Source organism: Pseudopipra pipra, chromosome 11 (genome assembly GCF_036250125.1).
Source record: "Pseudopipra pipra isolate bDixPip1 chromosome 11, bDixPip1.hap1, whole genome shotgun sequence".
In the NCBI taxonomy this organism is placed as follows: domain Eukaryota; kingdom Metazoa; phylum Chordata; class Aves; order Passeriformes; family Pipridae; genus Pseudopipra; species Pseudopipra pipra.
In genome coordinates, this window is record NC_087559.1 from 2,837,059 (window position 1) to 2,851,937 (window position 14,879).

The 14,879-nt window shown below is 42.4% G+C and overlaps 1 long non-coding RNA gene across 12 annotated transcripts in view; it reads left to right on the forward strand.

Moving 5' to 3' along the window:
• The first annotated feature begins 932 nt into the window (after nt 1–932).
• Nucleotides 933–14,879, forward strand: part of LOC135420132 (uncharacterized) — a 48,757-nt gene continuing 34,810 nt past the window's right edge. For 10 of the 12 annotated variants that reach the window (XR_010433379.1, XR_010433378.1, XR_010433386.1 and 7 more), the window contains exons 1-3: nt 933–1,050; nt 10,587–10,647; nt 13,588–13,642. This is a non-coding gene — a long non-coding RNA (uncharacterized LOC135420132). The remainder of the gene's footprint in view (nt 1,051–10,586; nt 10,648–13,587; nt 13,643–14,879) is intronic. The other 2 variants (XR_010433381.1, XR_010433382.1) reach the window with 2 other exon arrangements.

A 14,879-nucleotide genomic window follows, 5' to 3' on the forward strand; every position in this document is an offset into this window, starting at 1 on the left:
TTCACTGCAGGAGTGTAAAAGCCCTTTTAGAAAAAAAAAAATAGCAAACAATAACTTTTTTTTTTTTAAACTTGTATATGACTCTTGCTGTTTCCAACCTGGTTAAAAAAAAATAACATTTAGTTGAAAAGGGAAGGTGTAATTAATTTTAACACAGAGTTACATTGTTGTTTGTATAAGAGGGTCCTGCACTTCCTCAGAATTTATCCCTGAGTATTATTTCTTGAGCCAGTTTCTCTGAGAAGGTGAAATTGGGCTGTTGGGGTTACATTGATGTACATCTACTCTGAGTTAGGGGCTGGCACTACAGATTGAGATGCTGTGCTTACGTGGACTGTTTGACAGAACAATTATTGAAGGAAAATAAAGAAGAACTATTCAGAACAAGTAGATGAGATTAAGAATACAAGGTCAAATTTCATGAAATAACTCAAGTCAGGCATAATAAAAAGGAAAGACATTGAGCATAAAATGATTTGAAGGGACAGGATGTTTAAGAGAGGACTGGACTCGTGCTAAGCAGAAACCCAATAAACCCAATTACTCTGGCTATTGCTGCCTTCACTGCTGCTACAAAGGTAGTTCAGTTACTCATTAGTCATTGCTTGCAGGATTATAATCTATCATGACCTCATCTTCTCCTTACTCCTTTGGGAATACAGAAAGGAAAACAAATCTATGAGCTCCCCCCTCCCTGTGTCCCCCTACGACCATTAGAAAAGCTTCCTCATCCTTCAGAAGAACAATCAATATTAAACATCTTTTACTTTGCCAATGATTGATTCTGTCTCATTTCCCATTACTCATTAAAAAAAAAAAAAGGGGGACATTCAGGCTCGATTTTATTTGTTTATTTATTTATTAAGGAATGACAGAGGCAGGGCTGCCTGAAAAATTCATGGAAACTTCACTGTTGTTCCTTATACAGCTTTGGCAGTGACCTCGAGGGACAGGACTGCCCCAGGAATGAAAACCTCCCTCCTGTGTCATCCTCCAAAGCCCATGAACACCCAACTGTCCATAAAGGTGGCAAGAGCTTAAAACTCTCAGGTAAATGCTTCTTTTTTCATATATCACAGAATTTTGCAGTTATTCTTTAGAATTCACAGGCTGAAATCTTAGATACCTTTAAAAGTCTGGGTTAAAACCCAACATTTTGTTAGAAAGACATAAGGAAAAATGTCTTTTTGTTCAGATTTAAAAAAAAAAAAAATCAAGTGTCACTTGATGTAGATTTAAACTGGTTCCTGGAATTGGTGGGATTTTCAGGTGGTCATTATGTTGGTGCAAATATCAACCCCACAAACATATGCTAAAAAAGTCCCTCCATTCTGTTAATCTGATTTTGGAAGTCCTACCTCCTAGATAGGCCAGAAACACAGACTTGAAAAGACTCCCTGTGTTACTGAGGGCAGCTCCTGTGTAATTTCAGGAGTTTGGCAAAAGATGTTTAGTTCAGAACATGTCCAGAGTCAGCAGAATCCACCTCAGTGTTGTTGAGTGATGTCAAAACCTTTAGTAAATGCTGACAAATGCAACCATAATGTGTCACAGTAAGTGGAAAATGCCCCAGTGTCAAAATTCCCTGTATTGGCAAGAATAAAATTCCCATGGAATTCTAAGAAGAAAACTGTACCTTGCTATTCAAAAGAAAACAAAGGGCTTTGAGGCAAACTCTGCTTTTTTGTCTTGAGAGGAAATTCTCTTTCCATCTAAAAGCAGCAATAATAAAGATAATAAAGTAGGATAAGCAGCCTGCTTTTATTGAACCACTTCAGAACTGAGTCCTTAACAACATGTTTCCCCTTATACTGTTATTTGTTCTGACTGTAATAAAGTTAAATCAGAAAGTCTGGAATATTGAGCTGGGGCTGTTCAATTAGTTCCACAGAGTGTCCATGTGAGTTAGTGCCCGTTTGAGGGAAGCAGCACTTGAGGGCTCATGGAAGATTTGTGTTCAGTTCTGTTAACTCAGACAGATCCTGGCAGATGTCTGATTAGACTAATTTCAAATTAAACGACGAGGAAAAGAAAAAAAGTTTGCGTTCATTTCGAATGATTGAACAAGAGATAAAAACTCTGCCTGTCTTTGTTTGCTGCAACAAAGCCCAGCTCGGCTCCCTCCCATCCCCTGCTCTCCAGAACCACTCAGACACCACATTTTCATTGCAGAGATTGCTTTTAAATAAGCAAACACTCCAAGTTAAACAAACATTTGGTGAATTCTGAATCGCTGTCAGATAATCAGAGGAACTGAAAATAAGGAGTCAAAGATACTGTGCTCATCCTCCAGGGCTTGCATTCCCTCTGCCATTGTGGGCTCTGCTTGTTCAGCAACCTCACAACTCCCAGTTCAGAAGTCCTTCCACGTGTATTGAAGGAAATAAGTATCTATATTTCCTGTGCTGGATCAAATGGTTGTTCTGCCTAATCCTTTTCTGGAAGATGTTGTTATGAATTTGAGTTGTTTGTGCATTACTTGGGGTTTTATTCAGCTTTATGTTGAGCAGGGGTGGGTTTGCACGAGTTCCATCATACAGAGGGTATCAAAGTGAGATGTGGAATATGCTTTGAGTGCTTCTTTATGGATTTGCCTGTTTCAAGATGAAAAAAAAAAAGCATAGGTAGTAATATTCAATATTCAAATGAGTGTAGAAATTCTGGGTAATTTAAAAATATACCTGGAAGGTTTTTTTTTGTTTAATTATGATTATTTCTTAAAAGGCATTCATATCAGGGAGGAAAAAAAAGTATTTTCAAAAGTTCCTAAGCAATGTAATAAGTTAATTATATCGTTAAGTGCTAATTTCACAAAAGTGGTTGGTAGGAAAAGTCAGTACTGCTGGTACTGGGAAATGGGGGGAGGGTGGAAGGTGACATTATTTGTGGCAAGGTCCAGATCACTTCTGTGGCACTTCAGCAGCAATTGGTGTGAGAAGCATTTGGGCTGGAGAACTGTCTGTGTGCAGAAAACCTCTTCACGTGTGTGGTGTGAAGGGTGAAGTGGTTTAGGTCTCCCATCAGGATTCTTCACTGCTCATCTTCAGCATTTCACCTCTCTGGCCCCTTTTATCCCCTGTGAGCAGAGTTAGGATGGGTACAAAGGTGTTCATCTGCTTTAGTGAGGCCCCAAAAATGCATTTACAGGGGGAGCCAAGGGGACCACAGTCCCCAAATTGGAACTGTGCAACATGAGTTGATTCCTGAGTTACAGGGAAGATGATTCTGGCTTTCCACAGCCCTTCAGACACTGGTGAATTTTGGCCTCTCAAAACCATGTAATGTTGGATACTTTGATATTTGCAGAGAGGCAGGTGCACAGGAAAATAAGGGGAGTCATTACTCCCTGTGAAATCTCCAGCTCTTTCAGCACAGGACTGGAAATCTGATTATTCCCAGCCCATGCTTGCAATGTTTCTGCAGATCCTCTGGTTAATCTTGTCAAGGGACAGAGGTTCTGCACAGCTGGGACTCACACAACCAACCTCCTCCAGCCCAGGAGGTGGAGGGAAGGTGCTGTCCCACTTAAATGCTTGGACACATTTGATATTTCCCATGCATTGATATAGTTGCAGGAAAATATCTGATATTGTTCCAAACACCCATATTGCAGCTTGACAATCTTTCTATTTTTATTGTGGTGTCTGACTATCAAGAGTGGACTCAGTGAGGGTCTAATGACAGCCCATATGCTTTCAGTGTTCTTACTACAGCTAAAAGTTTGGAAATTCTCTGCCAATGGGCCCAAATCCATTGCTGTTTCACTCAACAGCCAAAACTTTGGAGTTTTATACTTTTCCCCCCCCCCATAGTTCTCTCTGGAACATTCTTCAAGCAGAATTAAATGGTTGCTCCATGATCTCAATATACTGCAGGAAATATTAAAGAACTACCTGCAGTACCTAAGGCTGCAAACATAATGTATGCAATTAAAACTTAGATAATAACTTTTTAAAGTTGCCTTTAATATCCACTGAGTTTCAAATTAAAATGGAATTTTATCCAATATAGTATAATTTAATATATTAAAAAATTCTGCTGTATTTCTTTACTGTGACAGATGCACATCTCAGCTCTTATGTTGTACAAGAGTGTGATTCTATGAGGAAAGGTTTTTTGGGAAAAGTAGATGTTTGATTGTTTCATGGACGCTGGAGGGATTAGGGATGAAGCAGCAGCTCCATTTCCCATTTCAGCAGCTTCCTGTGAGGATGCAAAGGGGTGATCACACCAAGTGCTCCCTCCTTTGAACTGCTCTTTGCTTTCTCTCTCCTTTGCTACTTGTTTTATCTTAAAAAAAAAGGGGAAATCTGATTGCAGATTCCTCATGGTGGTGAACAGGATCATTCTACATAAAGAGGATTTGAGGAAAAGCAGGAATGTTGTCGTAGGAAGCAAAAATCAGTACAAAAGTTGTGCTATTCCACATCCATTGCTTCCTCCCAGACTTGGAGAAGTGAAGCTCTGTTTGCAAATAACTTCTAAGAGCTGTGAAAGGTCAGCCTTTGTATTTTAAGCAGGTTCATTTCCTTTTGGTTAATTCTGAGCCACGATTTTTTGGGGCCGCCCTGGGTCACCTGGTCCAGCATGTAGGAGCAGGCTCCTGCTTTGCCTGTGCAGCCACCCTGGATCTAATGCCAGGGTTTAACAGGGTGAGCACATTTTCCATAATGGAGAATAATGGAACAGTTTAAATCCACTCATACACGTGTTCCTTCATCAGGCAGAGCACATCACGCTCCGTGTGAGGCAGCCAATTAGCCTGGCTTAATTTTAGCACGGAATACAGATGGCACTTTCTTGGAAAGACAGTTTATGTATCAGCTCTGCAAACTTCTCACACTCTCCATCAGGTTTATGGAGCCTGGAGGAGAGGAGCTCGTGGATTAGGAACAGCTGGCACAGGCTGAATTCAGAGAAGGATGGAAGTGATGTGGAGTGAGGCAAAGTGCTTGAAGTACTCAGCCAAAACAGCAGGCTCTGCTCCTCAGAGCTGGGGAGGATTCTGGAGGACTGGATGGCACCAGGTTATCTAAATATGCTCCTGAATGAGCTTTACCTCTTCTCTGAGATGGGGTCTCTGCCAGAACTATCCACAGACTTGTCATCTTCAGCCTTCATCACCCACACTGATGGATCACCAGATGTCATTTGTTCCTGTTTTGCTCTAGCACCCCCTGCACACCCAGGGCATGGCTGAGGAGAAGCCTTTCCACAGTGCTCTGAGGTAATTCTGGCCTGCCCGTGGTGAGGGATGTGTAACACACTTTGGAAATCCCTCCTTGAGCACATTGGGGCTGAAGCAGAATAATAAAATGGTCAGGGGACATCAACAGTGAAATACAGTTGATTGCACAGCAGCTCAAGGGAAAACAAGAGCCCTGCTACACTCAGTCCTGGGAGAATCTGCAGGGATGCATTTGAGGGATCCATGAGCAGATTCCTGCAAGGCCAGGAATAGGATTTGAAGCTTGAATGCCTAAATGGAAATAGGGGGTAAATGTTCCTCCAGCTTGCTTTCCCCATGCTCCCCTCTTCTCTTAAAACAAGGCATGAAAACTGGAATGATGCCCCAGGCCCCCAGCAGACACCAGTTGTTGTGCTGTGAGACAACTCATGCCTGTAGAGCAGAGATAGATGAGAGCAATAGCAATTATTTTTAATTTGCATTTCACTGCTTAGGTTATTACATATATAAAACTTCAATTATCATTTTAAAAGGCTATTAGGATGTGTTCCAGTGCTCTCTGCAAGAGATGGAACAGCCCTTGCCCCAGACCTGTTGGTGCTGGTTGCTGCAGGTGCTGCTTTCTTTCCAGAACCAGCAGGAGACAAATTTGGGTGGCACTGGTATTTTGATATCACGTGTGTTTTACTGAAGAAAAAAGATGCTGTTACCCAAAGAAGGAGGAGGAGATCTGCACTCCTCTGAAGCAGAGTGTTTACCAGCAAGTCAAATGCAGGATAGGACTTTCTGGGGTGGCCTCAGCAGAGATAAAGCAGCTTTTCTTGTATTTATCCCCCAATGTCATTTTTTACCGTGTGGTCTGTTTTTGATATTACAAACACCTCTATCTCTCCTTTCCCTTGGCTGGGATTGGATTGTAATTTGAGATAACTGGATAACAGTAAGACCTTCTTCTTAAAGGCTTAGGGAATCCATACGTGGGTATCTCAGCTTCCCAGCCCATCCTTCAAGAGATCCGATGGACAGCAGAGTGTGGGATGTTGTTTTCCAGGGCAGGTAGAAAAACACAGGGAGCAGGGAGGTAGAAATGTTTTCCAGTGGTTGCTGTGCCATTGAAATCTGATATTGCATAAAATAATGGTGTTTTTAATTAAAATATGCTTATCGTATCACATTGTATCCTAAAAATAGGGCTTTTTATTCCAGTTGAGTATATTCAGCAGTAACTCAATACACATATGCCAAATGCCATAAATTTTATACATTAAAATTAAAACAAAACTACCTTGTGAGTATTCCCATGTTGTTGCAAACACCCCCCCCCCCCGAATAAGTATCGCATCAAATAAAATTTAGATAATTTATACAATTAAGATTTTTCATAAGACAAAGCAAGAATAGAGCTTGGTGCTAAAGAAGGTCAAGAAATTTTTATTTAAAATAGAACTGTAAAACTGTTAAACTACCAATATTTTGGAAAAGAAACTACTGAAATTTAAGAATATTTTAAAAAAGGGGGGGATAAGGATGGTAATTTAATTTTTATGTTGGATTACCAGTTGAAGGGACTTATATTCTGATTGAAATTCGTTTTCTTAATTGACCACCAGAAGTTCTTTGAGTTGTTTCCATCCTTATCATTACTCTGAGTGTTCTTCAGAACTTGGGGCAGGATTTTTTTGAGTAGGGATTTTTTACCCTTTTATGTAGAATATGATGTTTATTTCTCATTGAAAAATAGTCAGAAACGAAGCTGAGACGGCCCAAAAAAATCAGGACAGATGCAAATTGCTCTTAAAATTCAACACTACAGGTGCATCTACCACATGCAAACCTCCCTGAATTCATCTCTTTGAGCAGTGGAGATGGAAAATGGCTTATTTTTGTGCTGAAAGCAATTATTGGCATGAAAGTTGAACATCATTTTCCTCTATGCAGGTCGTATTGTGTGGTTTGTACTACAAAAAAAGCAGGGTGGAGATGTGTTAAGGAGGAGTAAACTTAAAACAGGGTGTATCCATTAATGAAAAAACATTCCAGATCATTCCATTAAGTAGCTGGAACCAAAGGAGATCATATTTCTTTAAGATTTTATCAGTTTTTATACTGCTCTAATTCTTGAAGTAATACAGTAATTTTACATCATTATAAACACAGGCATAAGCTGAAAATACTGTGATTTAGACCAGTAATAGCTATTTTTATGCTACTTTTAAAATTAATATCTCTTTAATAATGACATGTTTCCCTCTCAGAGGATGTTTGTGTACTCAGAAGTCTGGGACATACAAGTAGAGGGTTATATGTCAATAGAATTCATTAATAAAAATTGTCTTTAATAAGAATTATCTTGTCTGTGTGTACAAATTTGGGCTTTTTTTCAGGCATCCACAAACAATCCCCATATGCCTGGAGAGATGCAAACAGTAAATGTGAACAGAACTGCTCAAACCTTTACCACCCAAATCACAGGCTTGAAAATTCCACATTTTAGCATTTAATGGAGTTGTAGCAGATGGGGAAGTTTTTCTAGTTCTACTCTTTAAGACATCCCTCTGAAATATATTTTTTTCTCCTACAGATAAACAGCAAAATTGGCTTCTGAGAAACCCAAATCACCACCAGTTCTGTTTATAAATATACCAGCGAGCCTTAAAGTGAACGCAATCAGAGTTTCCACAGCTGTTTTTCCTGAAGGGCAATAATAATAGTACACTTTGAGCAGAACTTTCCTACCTGGGAGCTTAAAATATCCTTGCAGAAAATCTCCTCAGCTGCACCCCATGTTCTGCAGCACCTCTGCCAAAAGAGAAGCATAAAAAGAAAAGATACAAGCACAAAGCAGAGTCTTCCTTGACGAATTCTGGGCCAAATTCAACTTTTGGAGCTTATTCCAACCACTCCCCAACTGGAGCCCTGACTCTTAGTTCATGCTGATGGAAAACAGGGATCTTGATCACCTATTTTACCTTTTCACACTCATTTTTCCCAGTACAGTTTCCCAGATAACCTCCCTCTGCTCAGCTTAATTAAAACCAGCTAAGATTTTTTTAGGAGATGAGGATTTATTCCATACCTCCTCTGCAGCCTTTTCTCTCTAAAGGATGCTCCTTCTCCAAACATCCACAAGAAAATGGCACCCAAAGTGCTTTGAACATGCACATGGTGCATTTGGCACATGGAATAATCACCTTCTCTCCATTTGCTCTACAGGAGCAAGCCAACAGTATCCAGGTTTTTTCTAGGAGGCAGATTATCCAGTGTTGGATTCCCAGGCAATCCAATTGCTAATCAACACCCTCAACACAAAGAAGAGCAATTTTGACTGCTCTCACCTACCCCCAGGCTGAGTCACTGTGCTCTTCCCTCTTCCAGAAGTGAGGGCACTGGCAGGGAAGTTGGTTTTGCTGGAATTAGACAAATGCAGGTGGTAACAAGAGCTAATTATATAACAGTGTTCATGCGAGAGCTCTGAAAGGACATCAAGCATTTTCCATTGATCCTAATCTGTTTGGGAGCAAGCAGCACCTGGGAGAAAATATTTCCCATGAAAATGGAAGTCTGGGGGAGCTCAGCACATGGTCTTCTCCCAGGATTCTTTTTTATGCTGAATTTGAGCATAAAAAGGGGGAGATAAGAGCTGGACAAGGACTTAAAAAAAATGATACCACAGAGGAAATCATGCAAGCCTGTATGTCTACAGGAAAATAAACTAAAATACATCCCTGGAAGTGTCCAAGGCCAGGTTGGATGGGGCTTGGAGCAACCTGGGCTAGTGGAAGGTGTCCCTGCCCATGGTGGGAGGCTGGAATGAGATGATCTTTAAGGTCCCTTCCAACCCAAACCATCCTGGAACGGTATGAAATTTTGCTTACAAATTAGACTGCTGTGAACTTCTGGCTTTCTGTGTTTCATGTTCAGGGTTTGCAGCTCCCCAGCTCCAGTGTCAGTGATCCAAGGGGTTGTTGAAATGATTTGTGTTACAACAGTAAAAAAATATTTGCACGCGTGTAAATTTGGGAAACAAGAGCTAAAGGTGAACAGAAAGCAGGAGCTGGGTCTCAGGGCAGGCAACAGGAGTGTGGTTGTACCTCTGGAAATGAAAAACACTTGTTTAGGAAAAGCTCTTCTGGCAGTGTTGGCTGTAAATGTCCTGTGGTGCTTCTTCAACAAGTCAGGTTTACTGGAGTGTCCCAACCTCCAGAGTTCCCCTCCTATATTTCCTGTGTGCAGCACCCAGTGTTTTATGGTTACCAGCTCTGCCTTGGCAAGGGCTGTATTTTCAGTATATAGAGTGTTCTGGGAAGTCTCTATTTTAGCAGCTGGTCAAATGGGTGTCAACAGGAGCCTCTGTAGGCCCGGGGTTAACACTGGTTGGAGACAGTCGCTGACTCAACCCCTATTTCAGCAGCTTTAGGACGTTTTGTTTCAGTCCTGGTTGCTCCACCTGCTTGCAGATCTCAAACCACCCTTGCTGTGCCTTCTGACAAAATAATGTGGAGGTCCATTAGAGTATAAGAATCCAGTGAAAGGGGAGCAGTGGGATGCTGGCTGTGGGTTCATGCTCAGGACACAAAGCCCCCGTGGTGCATCAGTGCAGTGAACGCTGAGCTCAGTTGGCTCCTTGGTTCTGTCACCTGGCAACACGAGCCTGCCTTGCTTTTGGGGGAAGGTGCTGATATTTTTCATGGGATGATTGGCTGATGTCTGCTTTGCCAGTACATAGTAATGAGGGAAAAGTTAATTTTTCTCTTATTTCTTTGCTAAGGGAAGGAGGTAAAGGATGGCTTCAGTTCCCTCGGTCTGGGATATAAATTTGCTTTTGACTTTAAGAGAAGCAGCATTTTGGGGTGCAGAGGTAGAAATTCAGAATTAGACCTTTTTAACCCTTTTATCAGAGAAATTTACTTTTTCTTTTAATGCACCATGATGCTTAATGACTGTTTTTAAAAAATATCCCCCTATTAGCACCCGTTTCTCATGCTGGAAGGAGGAGAGTTACCACCTGAATGGGAGCATAAAAACACAAGTATAAACAGTTGTCCTTCCTGTTCAAAGTGATTGAACATCAAAAGTCTTCCCTGCATAAGAAATCCCATTGTTTTCTTAAACACCCTTTCAAAAAGCTGTTTAAATCCACAGTGTTTTTAACTTTGACATGTTTGGGGGTTGTGTCATGTCCATCAGGGAGATGGAGCAAACCCTTAATGGTATTATTATTACCATAACTCAGAATGCATTAGAATCATAAAGTTATTAAGGTTGGGAAAGACCTCCAAGATCATTAAGTCCAACCTTCAAGCAAATGCCATAATTCCCACATAGAGATCAGGAGCACAGAGGGTGACAGCAAATTTGTTGTTACCTCTTCTAAACTGTCATGTTTTGAATTGCACAGAGCAAGGACAGAGGTGACCAGCACTTGAAAATCCCTGCCTGTGATCAGCCTCATCATACAGGTACATCACAATGCATTAAGTGATATTAATGTGATTTGACTGGGATATGGATGTGTGTGTTTATACAGCTCAGCCCATTAACTGGGGACAAGTGGGCACCCCTGAAGAGCACAGGACACCAACCACCCAAATGAAAATGTCACTACTTATTAAGAATGGAGCCTTTTTTACATTTTCCTGAAAAATATAATTTAGTTTTTTGTAAAAATGTGGAATTTGCTTTCTCTGGAAGCTCTTTGTAGCCCAGTGGTTGCAGCCCTTTGGGAAGCCAAAGCCTCTGCAGAGGCAATTCCAGGATCACTCTGCCCTTGCAGGATCACGGCATTTCTTCCAATTGGATCATTCTCCCATTTCCACAGTGAAAGGATGTCTTTAAACTGGTTTCCCAAATGAACTTTATGTTGGTGTTTTTAAAAGCCTGAGACTGGGAAACATCCAAATTGATGCAGTTTAAAATGGGGTAAAATAAATATTGTTTAATGATGGCACATTGTGAGGTCAGGACTCTCAAAAAATCACAGACGAAGAAGTGGGGGGTGCCCTCCTTGCATCCTCCGAGCCAAATGTGCAGTAATAAATATTAAATGATGTTTCTAGCTAGCAGATGATCTGTATTCCACAGCTGTATTTCATGCATTCCAGACAGAGAAGTGAATTAGCATCCCATGGAGATATTTTATTTATGCTTTCTTGTTTCCAAACTTGAGAAACACAGACCTGAAACTCAGAAACACAGAACTTCTCTTAGTTAATACAGGTTTTAATGTCATTTAGCTAGAATTTAATAATTTAAGATGAAAATAGAAAACAAAAAGTCCTTGAACTTATCATGGTTTGGAACTGAAAATCAGCAGGGTTTTTTAGCATCCAGTGAAGACCAGACAACTAGAAATGCCAGGAGAAATTTTAAAATTTCATGTTGCAGAGAAATGAGGAAAACCTTCATTGGATGTGAGTCTTCTCATAGATTTTGGGTTCATTGCAGCCCAGCTAAAGTCCTCAGTGGGTTTAACCTGCTTTACCATGTTGCAATTGAGAGCAAAATACATTAAAACACTCGGGTTTGACATTCACTGTTTATGATCTTATTTGAAAGGACATCTCTGTGTATAACAAGTTCAGATGGAATAGTATTCACTCCTAGATTTCAGGGAAATCCTGTGGAATATCATTGCCTGATCACAACAACTGGCCTGAGCTTGGAGCATTGTAGTGCTCAAGTTACTGCAAGTATTTTTACAATTTTGCTCCCCTGTGTGTTTGGGGAGGGGATCTTTGGTTGCTTGTTTGTATTCTGGAGGATGTTGGTGTTTGAACCATCTGGGGGCAACAACGGGACAGGAACATCCCTGGCCACACTTGAACCTATTCCACTAATCTTACACACTGGGAGAAGTGTTCAGGGCCAGGGTGAGCCACCTGCTCTGGTGGAAGGTGTCCCTGCCCATGGCAGGGGGTTGGCAATAGATGATCTTTGAGGTCCCTTCCAACCCAAAGAATTCCATGATTTTATAATATGGAGGGTATTTAAGGGATTTCTTGCTGTCACTGAAAGCTATTGCTTGTGTTTGGGAGTGGATAATGTCACTGGGAATATTGCTGGAAAGGGGACTGGCAGCTCAGGAGAGGAATGCCAGCTGGAGCTGGAACAGGAAAGGATGGAGAAATAAAAACCTTGGATGGCAGCAGGTACAAGGGAAGGGGGTTCTTGGAGGAGGGAGACGTGACAGCTGGGATTCCTAAATCACTTGTTTGGAGGGAGAGGCTCTCCTTAACTATGGGAATAGCCAAGATGGGCTGGATGAGAGTGGGGCTGGCAGGCAGACAGGCTGCTCCATGGGACTCCTGGTCCCAAAAGCCTGCAAGTGCTACTTTAACATCCTCAGCAGTGGCACTCGGGTTCTTTTACTCCTTCTCAGAACCCCAGATCTGGAGACCCCAGGTTTGGACACTCACAGAACCATCTCTTTACCATTGCAATTCTCTCACAGAGTGCACCACAGAGGGCCTGTGTGCCTCCAGGCTCCATGGGCTGTCTCAGAGGATTTCCCTGGCTGCAGAGGAAAGGCAAGGCTGGAGCTCAGCTGGCTTCCCATTGTTTGCAGGTGGCAAACATCTCACTGGAACTGGAGCCTGCACACATCTGCCCACTGTTTCCTGATACAAATTTCCCTTTCCAATGATGCTCTTCGGATTCCTGGTCCAAGGTGTACAAGTTGTTGGGAGGCTGGCCCAGCACTGATGGCATTGAATGGAGATTACTTGGAAACTGTTGAACCACTGGTCATCTGGAATCCATTTCATTGCTGCCAGGAAAGGGAGAACAAAGTGCTCCAATTAGCTGCTGCTCATTTTCAACCATGTCAGTTAATTAGCTGAAGACCCACCAGATGGGGAAGGATTTGTCACACAGCTTTCAGGGGCCCAGGCACTGCTTGTTGCCCAGTTTCAAGCACTTGGGATTTTTAATTTTTGCCTTTTTCCAGGAGGCTGAATATAGGAGGGGAAGGTGGACTCCCAATTCTTTGTTCCTTTAGGTGCTGCTTAGACTTCAGTTTCCAGCACACTGATTGGAACCCAGGTGATCTTGTCACCTAAAACTTTCACTCATCAAAGATCCAGCTTTGCTCTTTATCACAATAGCTGTGAAGTGGGAATGAAGTCAGGCCTTCAGGTACATTTGCTATGGAATTTATGTCTCCCAGGCAGCACCTGCCCACTGCCCTGGTGATCTTGGAACCAAAGGAACAGTGCAATGGAGATAAGTCCTGCCTTCCAGGCTTGTCAGGGGGTCCACAGGGCTTCCCAGGGAATCTCTGGAACACAGGTGAGCACTGTGAGAGGTGTGGAGCTGCCCAGCATTGAGGAGTGATTTGGGGATTGCAGATTGAGCCTTGAGTAAGGAGCTGAGAAATCTAAGTCTCCTCTTTCCTATTCCAGCACAGCTACAAGAATCTTGGAGAAATGTTATCTTGGCCTCTGAGTGCACACACAGGTGAGTCCATGTCATAAACTAGGATTAGGATTATAAGTGAAACAAATGGTCACGTTTGGCAGTGTCACCGTTCCCATGTGAGCACCTGCCTCCAAGAGCTCTGATCATGACTTGTCCCCATGGCAGAGACTCACCTGCACATTTGCCTCCAATCCCTGAATTTTTTAGAGAATTCTGTTTGCTGCAAACAGAGCTTGTGCCCTGCTTCCCCAGGCACTTGTCTTTGCATCCCTGAGCTCAGGCTCCTCCACGATTTCCCACTTCCTTTGACATTTCTTTTATTGCTCTCCCGTGCACCAGCTCACACTAACACATGTTAGAACAGCAACATCTTTTTGTAGCGCTGGTTTTAATTAGTCTGCACCTTCCCTTGGGATGGCTGGTTGCTCTAAAGCTTTCTGCAGGTACCTGCTTTGTGCTCTGTGACTCACCACATTACCTGCAGGTGATACAATGCAGGAGCTCCTGGTGGTTGTTGCTGTTTAGGTGACTCCCTGAGTCCTCCCCAGCGTGCAGAATTCTCTGATCTTGGCTGATGAAAATTACTGGCAGTGTGGAAAGAATATTTTTAATGATGAGGGAAGGGAAAGATGAAGGTGGGCACTTTCAAAGCCCCTTCTGTGATTTTGGTATTCAGAGCCCACTTGTTTGAAGGGAAACCAGTGTCTGAGTCCCACTGAAGGCTTTCAAGAACTCTTTGTTTCAAAATATAAGAACAGAAATGGAGGAAGAAGTTTACAAAGATAAATAAAGCAATAGGTGATACAGTGCAAGGAAGTTATTTTATCAATGTTTGGCTGTACTTGCAATGATTAAACACAAGAGTAACTGGCAGTGAAGTTATATTACAGAATGTGCTGAGTTGGAAGGGACCCACAAGGATCATCCAATCCAACCCTCAGCCCTGCACAGGCCCATCCCCAAGGGTCCCACCCTGTGCCCCAGAGCATCATCCAAACCCTCCTGGAGCTCTGGCAGCCTTGGGGCTGTGCCCACTGCCCTGGGGAGCCTGGTCAGTGCCAACCACCCTCTGGGGGAAGAACCTTGTTCTAATATCCAACCCAAACCTGCCCTGACACAACTCCAGTTGTGCTACAAGGGCCTGCAGACCCTCTCTCTGAGTCTGCCACACCACACTGTCCTATCATCAGACCCCTGTACAGAGCCTTTGATAACTTCCCAGTTTCCTGTGTTTAGCTGGTGGGCTCCATAAACCTTCACTAATGGTTTTTGCATC